This window comes from Lactuca sativa, chromosome 5 (assembly GCF_002870075.4).
Source record: "Lactuca sativa cultivar Salinas chromosome 5, Lsat_Salinas_v11, whole genome shotgun sequence".
NCBI classification, from domain to species: Eukaryota; Viridiplantae; Streptophyta; class Magnoliopsida; order Asterales; family Asteraceae; genus Lactuca; species Lactuca sativa.
The window spans coordinates 370,271,014-370,280,922 of record NC_056627.2 but is presented as its reverse complement, the minus strand read 5'-3'; positions in this window follow the sequence as shown (position 1 = coordinate 370,280,922).

The following is a 9,909-nucleotide window of genomic DNA, read 5'->3' as shown; positions in this document are numbered from 1 at the left end:
TTCAAGAATGGAAATGGAAGAATAAGTGAGCAAGTGGGACCAGTAGCAGCATCAAATCAGCAGTCCATCGAGATAAAAAATGATCGACTCGTCGAGTCTTATAGTGGACTCGTCGAGTACCAGCGCGCCTTCTCAGAATATGTAGAAATACAAGGCGACTCGGCGAGTCAGCTTAGTGCACTCGTCGAGTAGGCCACTGAACGAAAAAACTTGGTATTTTGCAACTGTTTTAGCTTCCAAAAACTTCTTTAACCCTTCCTCACATTTGGACTCAATTGCTCATACCCCCTAGGACCGGACTCGACACTTTGACGTTAAAAACTCGCTTCCTTGACTCGCTCTTACTCTAGAAAACATCCATGCTTTACATCTCTAAACCATCCTAAATAAGCAAGCAAAATTCAATCCTGAAAAATACTAAAGCAAACAACCATTAAACATAACAAAATCTCAAAGCATATATAAAAAAAATAAATAAATAAATAAAAAAAACAAAACAAAACAAATTAAAATTGTTTGATTAAAAACACAAAAACATCAATCTTCATCTTCCTCATCATCATTAGCGGCTCCACTTCCCCCGGCTCCGCTTCGTCTAGCAGCAATCCTCTCATCCCAAGACGGAATGAATGGGTAATTCCCACCATCAATATGTGGGATATTGAAGTGGTCAAAAAGTCGAATGTGAGATTGGTTGCTAAAATTCAGCCCCCTCGCCAATTGATCCTGCATCCGCCTCATCTCTACATTGTACCAATCCATTGGTACATCTTCATTTTCGACCGGAATCACTGGCGGCTCGTCCTCCACATCCCGTTCTCTTCTCGATCTCACCCGCCTTCCCGGTTCATCGGGACCAACAACGGGGTCATCATTTGGGATGGCATAATGGCCACCACCATAGTCTTCGATTATCCGTGCTCGTCGGAAAAGAATGGGATTAAACGGGGGCGTCGGAATCATTGTCATGAAGTTCCAGGCTCCGCGGTTCATCAACCCGAATGAATTCGCCAATCGAGTGACAAACATTCCTCCATTGATACGGGAGGTTTTGCGATCTTTGACCGCACCCTCCGAAAGGCATGAAGCAATACACCATGGAATGTTGCAAAAGACGTCGGGTGTTATTATGCTCCATAAGTAGAAAACATCAAGGTTGGAGACCTTGTCATCGTCTTTCCTTTGGTTGATGGTGGAGGAAATAAGGCGGTGAATGAGGCGGTGAGTCGGGGATCGGATGCTCCCTTCTTGTGCAGACTTTGGGATGTAGACTTTGTTTCCTATGGTATTCCACCAACCCGTGCTCGTGACTCCATCGGGGAACGCCATATGAGTGTTTGCCAAGAAAGCCCGAAAGATGTTTGTTGTCACTAAGGGTTGATCATAGATCCCTAGTCGGCAGGCAAGGTCCACCACCGAGCATTGACGATACTCGCCCCCAAGACAAAAAGTAAAGCTCGTCGGGTGATACACATCCACTCCCCCGGTGAAAGACACCGTGGAAAAGAATTCTAAACATAGTTCCAAATAAACCGGTTCTTGAATACGAAAGACCCGGCTCCACCCATCACACACCATACTGTCGCCTTCATGTTGGAACTCCTTCAAAAGGTAAGGAGCTAGTTCTTCTTCATAGCTAACACTCTGCAGCCATTCCCAATCAATTCTGTTCGGTACATACACCTCCTTCTTCTTAATGTCGGAGAGCTTTTTCTTCCACTCCCCCATGGGGACTTCATCGATGTTAGCCATAGTGATAGCTAACTCTTCTTCGGAATCGGTTTCGTGCTCGAAAATATGCTCTTTTTCTTCCTCGGTGTCGTACTCGGTACCTTCGTGAATTGGTTCTTCAATTGTTAATGAGGCACTGGATGCTCCTGATTTGCAGCCTTTCTTCTTGCTGAAAACGGATTTCAAGTTCTTGAGTGGTGAGTTCTTTGAAGTTGCGGTTTCTCCTACGGCTTTTCCCTTGCTTCTCTTTAGTGCGGATTCCGGGTCTTCCAAAGGTGGTACTAGAGGTGTGTCCGATCCTCGGGTCATGAAACAGCTAAAAAAAAACGAAACAAAAGAAACGAAACGCGTAAAAGGAATAAAAACGAAATAAAAAATAAAGACTAAAACAGCGATGGACTCGCCGAGTCTGCTCGAATGCACTCGGCGAGTTCAAGGCAAAAACAGAGAATAAAAATTTCTTGTTATTCTAAAAACGAAATTTTATTAAAACTAAATCTACTTACTGATTTGCTTTGTAAATAACTTTGTGTAAGATAAATCCCACACAAATGATCGATTAAACTAGATTTTACTATTAATTTTAGAACCGTTCCCCGGCAACGGCGCCAAAAACTTGATGTGTGTGAAACCCACTAGTTTTAAACCTACTTTTAATTATCAAATAACACACAAAAGGCAGTGAACCTATCAATTGTGGTATAGTTCAAGCAAGTAGGGTATCGAACACAGGGAACGGCAAATTAAATACTAAAACCTAATTTATCTAATTTAACTAATAAGTAGGGGTTTTCTCTAGTTTTACAAGACTAGAAACTTACTAATGATTACTTGTTAAGCTAGAAAACAAAGACTTTGACTAGATTTAATAACGGAGAAGTACTTCTATTTAGTTCAACTTAATTGATCCTATGGTTGATTTCAAGGTAAAAGTGCAATGGATTAATTCTTTTGCTAGTTACCGATTCAATTGATTAATTCCGTATTCACTTCATTAATCCTTAGCAAATAAATCAATTTAAACAATGGCCAGTTGTCTATTTCAATTAAATTTACTAGATATAATATTCGGGTTAAGTTAGACTTGCAGTAGCTAATTAATTTATCTTTTAATTAACTTCTTGTTTAATAGTCATCTCACAAGCTTGCACATAAATTTACTTGATTTTCTTATTAATCCTAGTTTCATATTCATTACACTAGACATATGACAAAAAGTGTTCACTAAGCATATGAGATTGATAACTAATAGATGTTCATGCTAATTAATTATCTCCCTATTAACAGAAAATCAATTATCATTCATACACAAGGTTCTTTAGCAAGCTAAAATAACTAAATTAACCAACATAGAATTAATCCTACCAAGAATCAAACCATATTACCAATTTCGTATCCCCAAATAGAAGTTTAAAGAATTTAGCTCATAACTAAGGTAAATAACAGCAAACAAATAAGTTCAAGTTGCTTAATCATGTTGACAAAACAAAAGAAACAAGTAGAATGGAGGAATTATGCCTTAATTATTCCCGGAATTGGATTCTAGCTTCCTTGGTCGACTTCTAGGGTTCTTCTGGCTTCTTATTCGCAGCTAAGCACTTCTGAATCGTCCCAGAACTTCTTTCTCTCGATCTGTGGAACTATCTTTAAATAAGCGGTCCGACTCGTCGAGTCAAGTGGTGACTCGTCGAGTCCCTCTCACATTCTACGTATCGCGATAACTATCTGGGATCCCGAGTCATTATCCTTCTGATTCCTCGACCGGACTCGTCGAGTAGCTATCTGACTCGACGAGTAGAAGCTTCTTTTCCAGTGTTTTCCTTCTTCATTCCACTCTCAATCTTCTAACCGCTTCTCTTGCTTCCTTTTGCTCCCGAGCTTCATCTTTGGACTGAAAAACATAATTTAACACTTTTAAGTACCTTTTGTCCATAATATGTGATAATTTAGCTAATCTATGAATAAAAAACTATACTAAATACACACTAAATATGCACACATCAAAATACCCCACACTTGTCTTTTGCTTGCCCTCAAGCAAAACTGAATTTTAATACATTAGAACTATGTATAACAACTCCAATCTAACCCAACCATTATGCCAAGACCGCAACGCATGCATTTGTGTCTAAAATTTTTCCTAAAGAACCCCCCATATTCCAAATACTCACAATCCTCATAAACATTCACCCACTCACCCCGAACTATGCTCATTTTATGCAACCCTCCGAATCCATCCGCAGAAAACCTCTTTACCCTCAAGGTATTTTTAATCGAGCAACCCAAGCATACATATTCTAGAAAATTACAATTTTTCGATACCACTATGGAATTCTTTGAATTCTTCACTTTCTTGATAATTTGATCTTTGATCTCTTTGAATTCACCAACTTGTATTGACTTTTGGCATCTTCAACTTTTCTGGATTTCTTGGAATTTTTGATCTTTTGATTTTCACTTCATTTGCTCCAAAATTCTTACAACTTTTCTTGTAATTCTCTTCTCTTTTTTTTACATGTATACCTCACTTTTTCTTTCACTCAAAACCTACATGCTTAAGCAGGGGCGCTCAACTTCAACCCTTATTGGCTAATGATAAAAACTTTCCTGGATACATTTCAGGTTTAGGCTGCTAAACATATTGCATCCCTCAGGCTGAGCAAGGTCGTGTTTTTGTCTCATGATTTCACTGGAATAAGGAAGCCACAAATGCACTAGAACGTGTATAGGCTCAACTAAACATTTGGGTCTTCATGCAATTATTAACACAATTCTAACATGGAATCCTAATTTTTACCAAAAATTTCTAATTAAATCCTAAATAATACTTTTGGTATGCAAAATTTTTTAAAATTGACTATTATGTAACCAACCCCTACCCCACACTTATATGATGCAATGCCCTCATTGCATATTATGCATAAAAAAAAAAAAAACAAAGAGGGAATTGGAACAAACTCCCCTGGGATAGCAGTCGATAGGCTGATCATATCCATTTTAAGCTCCAACTTCAATCAACTTTAGACATGGTAACATCTCATCCATGCCTTGGGTGTCAAAACTCGTGTGGGTCGCTCCAAATACGCGGAAATCAGTGTAAGATCTTCAAGAATGGAAATGGAAGAATAAGTGAGCAAGTGGGACCAGTAGCAGCATCAAATCAGCAGTCCATCGAGATAAAAAATGATCGACTCGTCGAGTCTTATAGTGGACTCGTCGAGTACCAGCGCGCCTTCTCAGAATATGTAGAAATACAAGGCGACTCGGCGAGTCAGCTTAGTGCACTCGTCGAGTAGGCCACTGAACGAAAAAACTTGGTATTTTGCAACTGTTTTAGCTTCCAAAAACTTCTTTAACCCTTCCTCACATTTGGACTCAATTGCTCATACCCCCTAGGACCGGACTCGACACTTTGACGTTAAAAACTCGCTTCCTTGACTCGCTCTTACTCTAGAAAACATCCATGCTTTACATCTCTAAACCATCCTAAATAAGCAAGCAAAATTCAATCCTGAAAAATACTAAAGCAAACAACCATTAAACATAACAAAATCTCAAAGCATATATAAAAAAAATAAATAAATAAATAAAAAAAACAAAACAAAACAAATTAAAATTGTTTGATTAAAAACACAAAAACATCAATCTTCATCTTCCTCATCATCATTAGCGGCTCCACTTCCCCCGGCTCCGCTTCGTCTAGCAGCAATCCTCTCATCCCAAGACGGAATGAATGGGTAATTCCCACCATCAATATGTGGGATATTGAAGTGGTCAAAAAGTCGAATGTGAGATTGGTTGCTAAAATTCAGCCCCCTCGCCAATTGATCCTGCATCCGCCTCATCTCTACATTGTACCAATCCATTGGTACATCTTCATTTTCGACCGGAATCACTGGCGGCTCGTCCTCCACATCCCGTTCTCTTCTCGATCTCACCCGCCTTCCCGGTGCATCGGGACCAACAACGGGGTCATCATTTGGGATGGCATAATGGCCACCACCATAGTCTTCGATTATCCGTGCTCGTCGGAAAAGAATGGGATTAAACGGGGGCGTCGGAATCATTGTCATGAAGTTCCAGGCTCCGCGGTTCATCAACCCGAATGAATTCGCCAATCGAGTGACAAACATTCCTCCATTGATACGGGAGGTTTTGCGATCTTTGACCGCACCCTCCGAAAGGTATGAAGCAATACACCATGGAATGTTGCAAAAGACGTCGGGTGTTATTATGCTCCATAAGTAGAAAACATCAAGGTTGGAGACCTTGTCATCGTCTTTCCTTTGGTTGATGGTGGAGGAAATAAGGCGGTGAATGAGGCGGTGAGTCGGGGATCGGATGCTCCCTTCTTGTGCAGACTTTGGGATGTAGACTTTGTTTCCTATGGTATTCCACCAACCCGTGCTCGTGACTCCATCGGGGAACGCCATATGAGTGTTTGCCAAGAAAGCCCGAAAGATGTTTGTTGTCACTAAGGGTTGATCATAGATCCCTAGTCGGCAGGCAAGGTCCACCACCGAGCATTGACGATACTCGCCCCCAAGACAAAAAGTAAAGCTCGTCGGGTGATACACATCCACTCCCCCGGTGAAAGACACCGTGGAAAAGAATTCTAAACATAGTTCCAAATAAACCGGTTCTTGAATACGAAAGACCCGGCTCCACCCATCACACACCATACTGTCGCCTTCATGTTGGAACTCCTTCAAAAGGTAAGGAGCTAGTTCTTCTTCATAGCTAACACTCTGCAGCCATTCCCAATCAATTCTGTTCGGTACATACACCTCCTTCTTCTTAATGTCGGAGAGCTTTTTCTTCCACTCCCCCATGGGGACTTCATCGATGTTAGCCATAGTGATAGCTAACTCTTCTTCGGAATCGGTTTCGTGCTCGAAAATATGCTCTTTTTCTTCCTCGGTGTCGTACTCGGTACCTTCGTGAATTGGTTCTTCAATTGTTAATGAGGCACTGGATGCTCCTGATTTGCAGCCTTTCTTCTTGCTGAAAACGGATTTCAAGTTCTTGAGTGGTGAGTTCTTTGAAGTTGCGGTTTCTCCTACGGCTTTTCCCTTGCTTCTCTTTAGTGCGGATTCCGGGTCTTCCAAAGGTGGTACTAGAGGTGTGTCCGATCCTCGGGTCATGAAACAGCTAAAAAAAACGAAACAAAAGAAACGAAACGCGTAAAAGGAATAAAAACGAAATAAAAAATAAAGACTAAAACAGCGATGGACTCGCCGAGTCTGCTCGAATGCACTCGGCGAGTTCAAGGCAAAAACAGAGAATAAAAATTTCTTGTTATTCTAAAAACGAAATTTTATTAAAACTAAATCTACTTACTGATTTGCTTTGTAAATAACTTTGTGTAAGATAAATCCCACACAAATGATCGATTAAACTAGATTTTACTATTAATTTTAGAACCGTTCCCCGGCAACGGCGCCAAAAACTTGATGTGTGTGAAACCCACTAGTTTTAAACCTACTTTTAATTATCAAATAACACACAAAAGGCAGTGAACCTATCAATTGTGGTATAGTTCAAGCAAGTAGGGTATCGAACACAGGGAACGGCAAATTAAATACTAAAACCTAATTTATCTAATTTAACTAATAAGTAGGGGTTTTCTCTAGTTTTACAAGACTAGAAACTTACTAATGATTACTTGTTAAGCTAGAAAACAAAGACTTTGACTAGATTTAATAACGGAGAAGTACTTCTATTTAGTTCAACTTAATTGATCCTATGGTTGATTTCAAGGTAAAAGTGCAATGGATTAATTCTTTTGCTAGTTACCGATTCAATTGATTAATTCCGTATTCACTTCATTAATCCTTAGCAAATAAATCAATTTAAACAATGGCCAGTTGTCTATTTCAATTAAATTTACTAGATATAATATTCGGGTTAAGTTAGACTTGCAGTAGCTAATTAATTTATCTTTTAATTAACTTCTTGTTTAATAGTCATCTCACAAGCTTGCACATAAATTTACTTGATTTTCTTATTAATCCTAGTTTCATATTCATTACACTAGACATATGACAAAAAGTGTTCACTAAGCATATGAGATTGATAACTAATAGATGTTCATGCTAATTAATTATCTCCCTATTAACAGAAAATCAATTATCATTCATACACAAGGTTCTTTAGCAAGCTAAAATAACTAAATTAACCAACATAGAATTAATCCTACCAAGAATCAAACCATATTACCAATTTCGTATCCCCAAATAGAAGTTTAAAGAATTTAGCTCATAACTAAGGTAAATAACAGCAAACAAATAAGTTCAAGTTGCTTAATCATGTTGACAAAACAAAAGAAACAAGTAGAATGGAGGAATTATGCCTTAATTATTCCCGGAATTGGATTCTAGCTTCCTTGGTCGACTTCTAGGGTTCTTCTGGCTTCTTATTCGCAGCTAAGCACTTCTGAATCGTCCCAGAACTTCTTTCTCTCGATCTGTGGAACTATCTTTAAATAAGCGGTCCGACTCGTCGAGTCAAGTGGTGACTCGTCGAGTCCCTCTCACATTCTACGTATCGCGATAACTATCTGGGATCCCGAGTCATTATCCTTCTGATTCCTCGACCGGACTCGTCGAGTAGCTATCTGACTCGACGAGTAGAAGCTTCTTTTCCAGTGTTTTCCTTCTTCATTCCACTCTCAATCTTCTAACCGCTTCTCTTGCTTCCTTTTGCTCCCGAGCTTCATCTTTGGACTGAAAAACATAATTTAACACTTTTAAGTACCTTTTGTCCATAATATGTGATAATTTAGCTAATCTATGAATAAAAAACTATACTAAATACACACTAAATATGCACACATCAAAATACCCCACACTTGTCTTTTGCTTGCCCTCAAGCAAAACTGAATTTTAATACATTAGAACTATGTATAACAACTTCCAATCTAACCCAACCATTATGCCAAGACCGTAACGCATGCATTTGTGTCTAAAATTTTTCCTAAAGAACCCCCCATATTCCAAATACTCACAATCCTCATAAACATTCACCCACTCACCCCGAACTATGCTCATTTTATGCAACCCTCTGAATCCATCCGCAGAAAACCTCTTTACCCTCAAGGTATTTTTAATCGAGCAACCCAAGCATACATATTCTAGAAAATTACAATTTTTCGATACCACTATGGAATTCTTTGAATTCTTCACTTTCTTGATAATTTGATCTTTGATCTCTTTGAATTCACCAACTTGTATTGACTTTTGGCATCTTCAACTTTTCTGGATTTCTTGGAATTTTTGATCTTTTGATTTTCACTTCATTTGCTCCAAAATTCTTACAACTTTTCTTGTAATTCTCTTCTCTTTTTTTTACATGTATACCTCACTTTTTCTTTCACTCAAAACCTACATGCTTAAGCAGGGGCGCTCAACTTCAACCCTTATTGGCTAATGATAAAAACTTTCCTGGATACATTTCAGGTTTAGGCTGCTAAACATATTGCATCCCTCAGGCTGAGCAAGGTCGTGTTTTTGTCTCATGATTTCACTGGAATAAGGAAGCCACAAATGCACTAGAACGTGTATAGGCTCAACTAAACATTTGGGTCTTCATGCAATTATTAACACAATTCTAACATGGAATCCTAATTTTTACCAAAAATTTCTAATTAAATCCTAAATAATACTTTTGGTATGCAAAATTTTTTAAAATTGACTATTATGTAACCAACCCCTACCCCACACTTATATGATGCAATGCCCTCATTGCATATTATGCATAAAAAAAAAAAAACAAAGAGGGAATTGGAACAAACTCCCCTGGGATAGCAGTCGATAGGCTGATCATATCCATTTTAAGCTCCAACTTCAATCAACTTTAGACATGGTAACATCTCATCCATGCCTTGGGTGTCAAAACTCGTGTGGGTCGCTCCAAATACGCGGAAATCAGTGTAAGATCTTCAAGAATGGAAATGGAAGAATAAGTGAGCAAGTGGGACCAGTAGCAGCATCAAATCAGCAGTCCATCGAGATAAAAAATGATCGACTCGTCGAGTCTTATAGTGGACTCGTCGAGTACCAGCGCGCCTTCTCAGAATATGTAGAAATACAAGGCGACTCGGCGAGTCAGCTTAGTGCACTCGTCGAGTAGGCCACTGAACGAAAAAACTTGGTATTTTGCAACTGTTTTAGCTTCCAA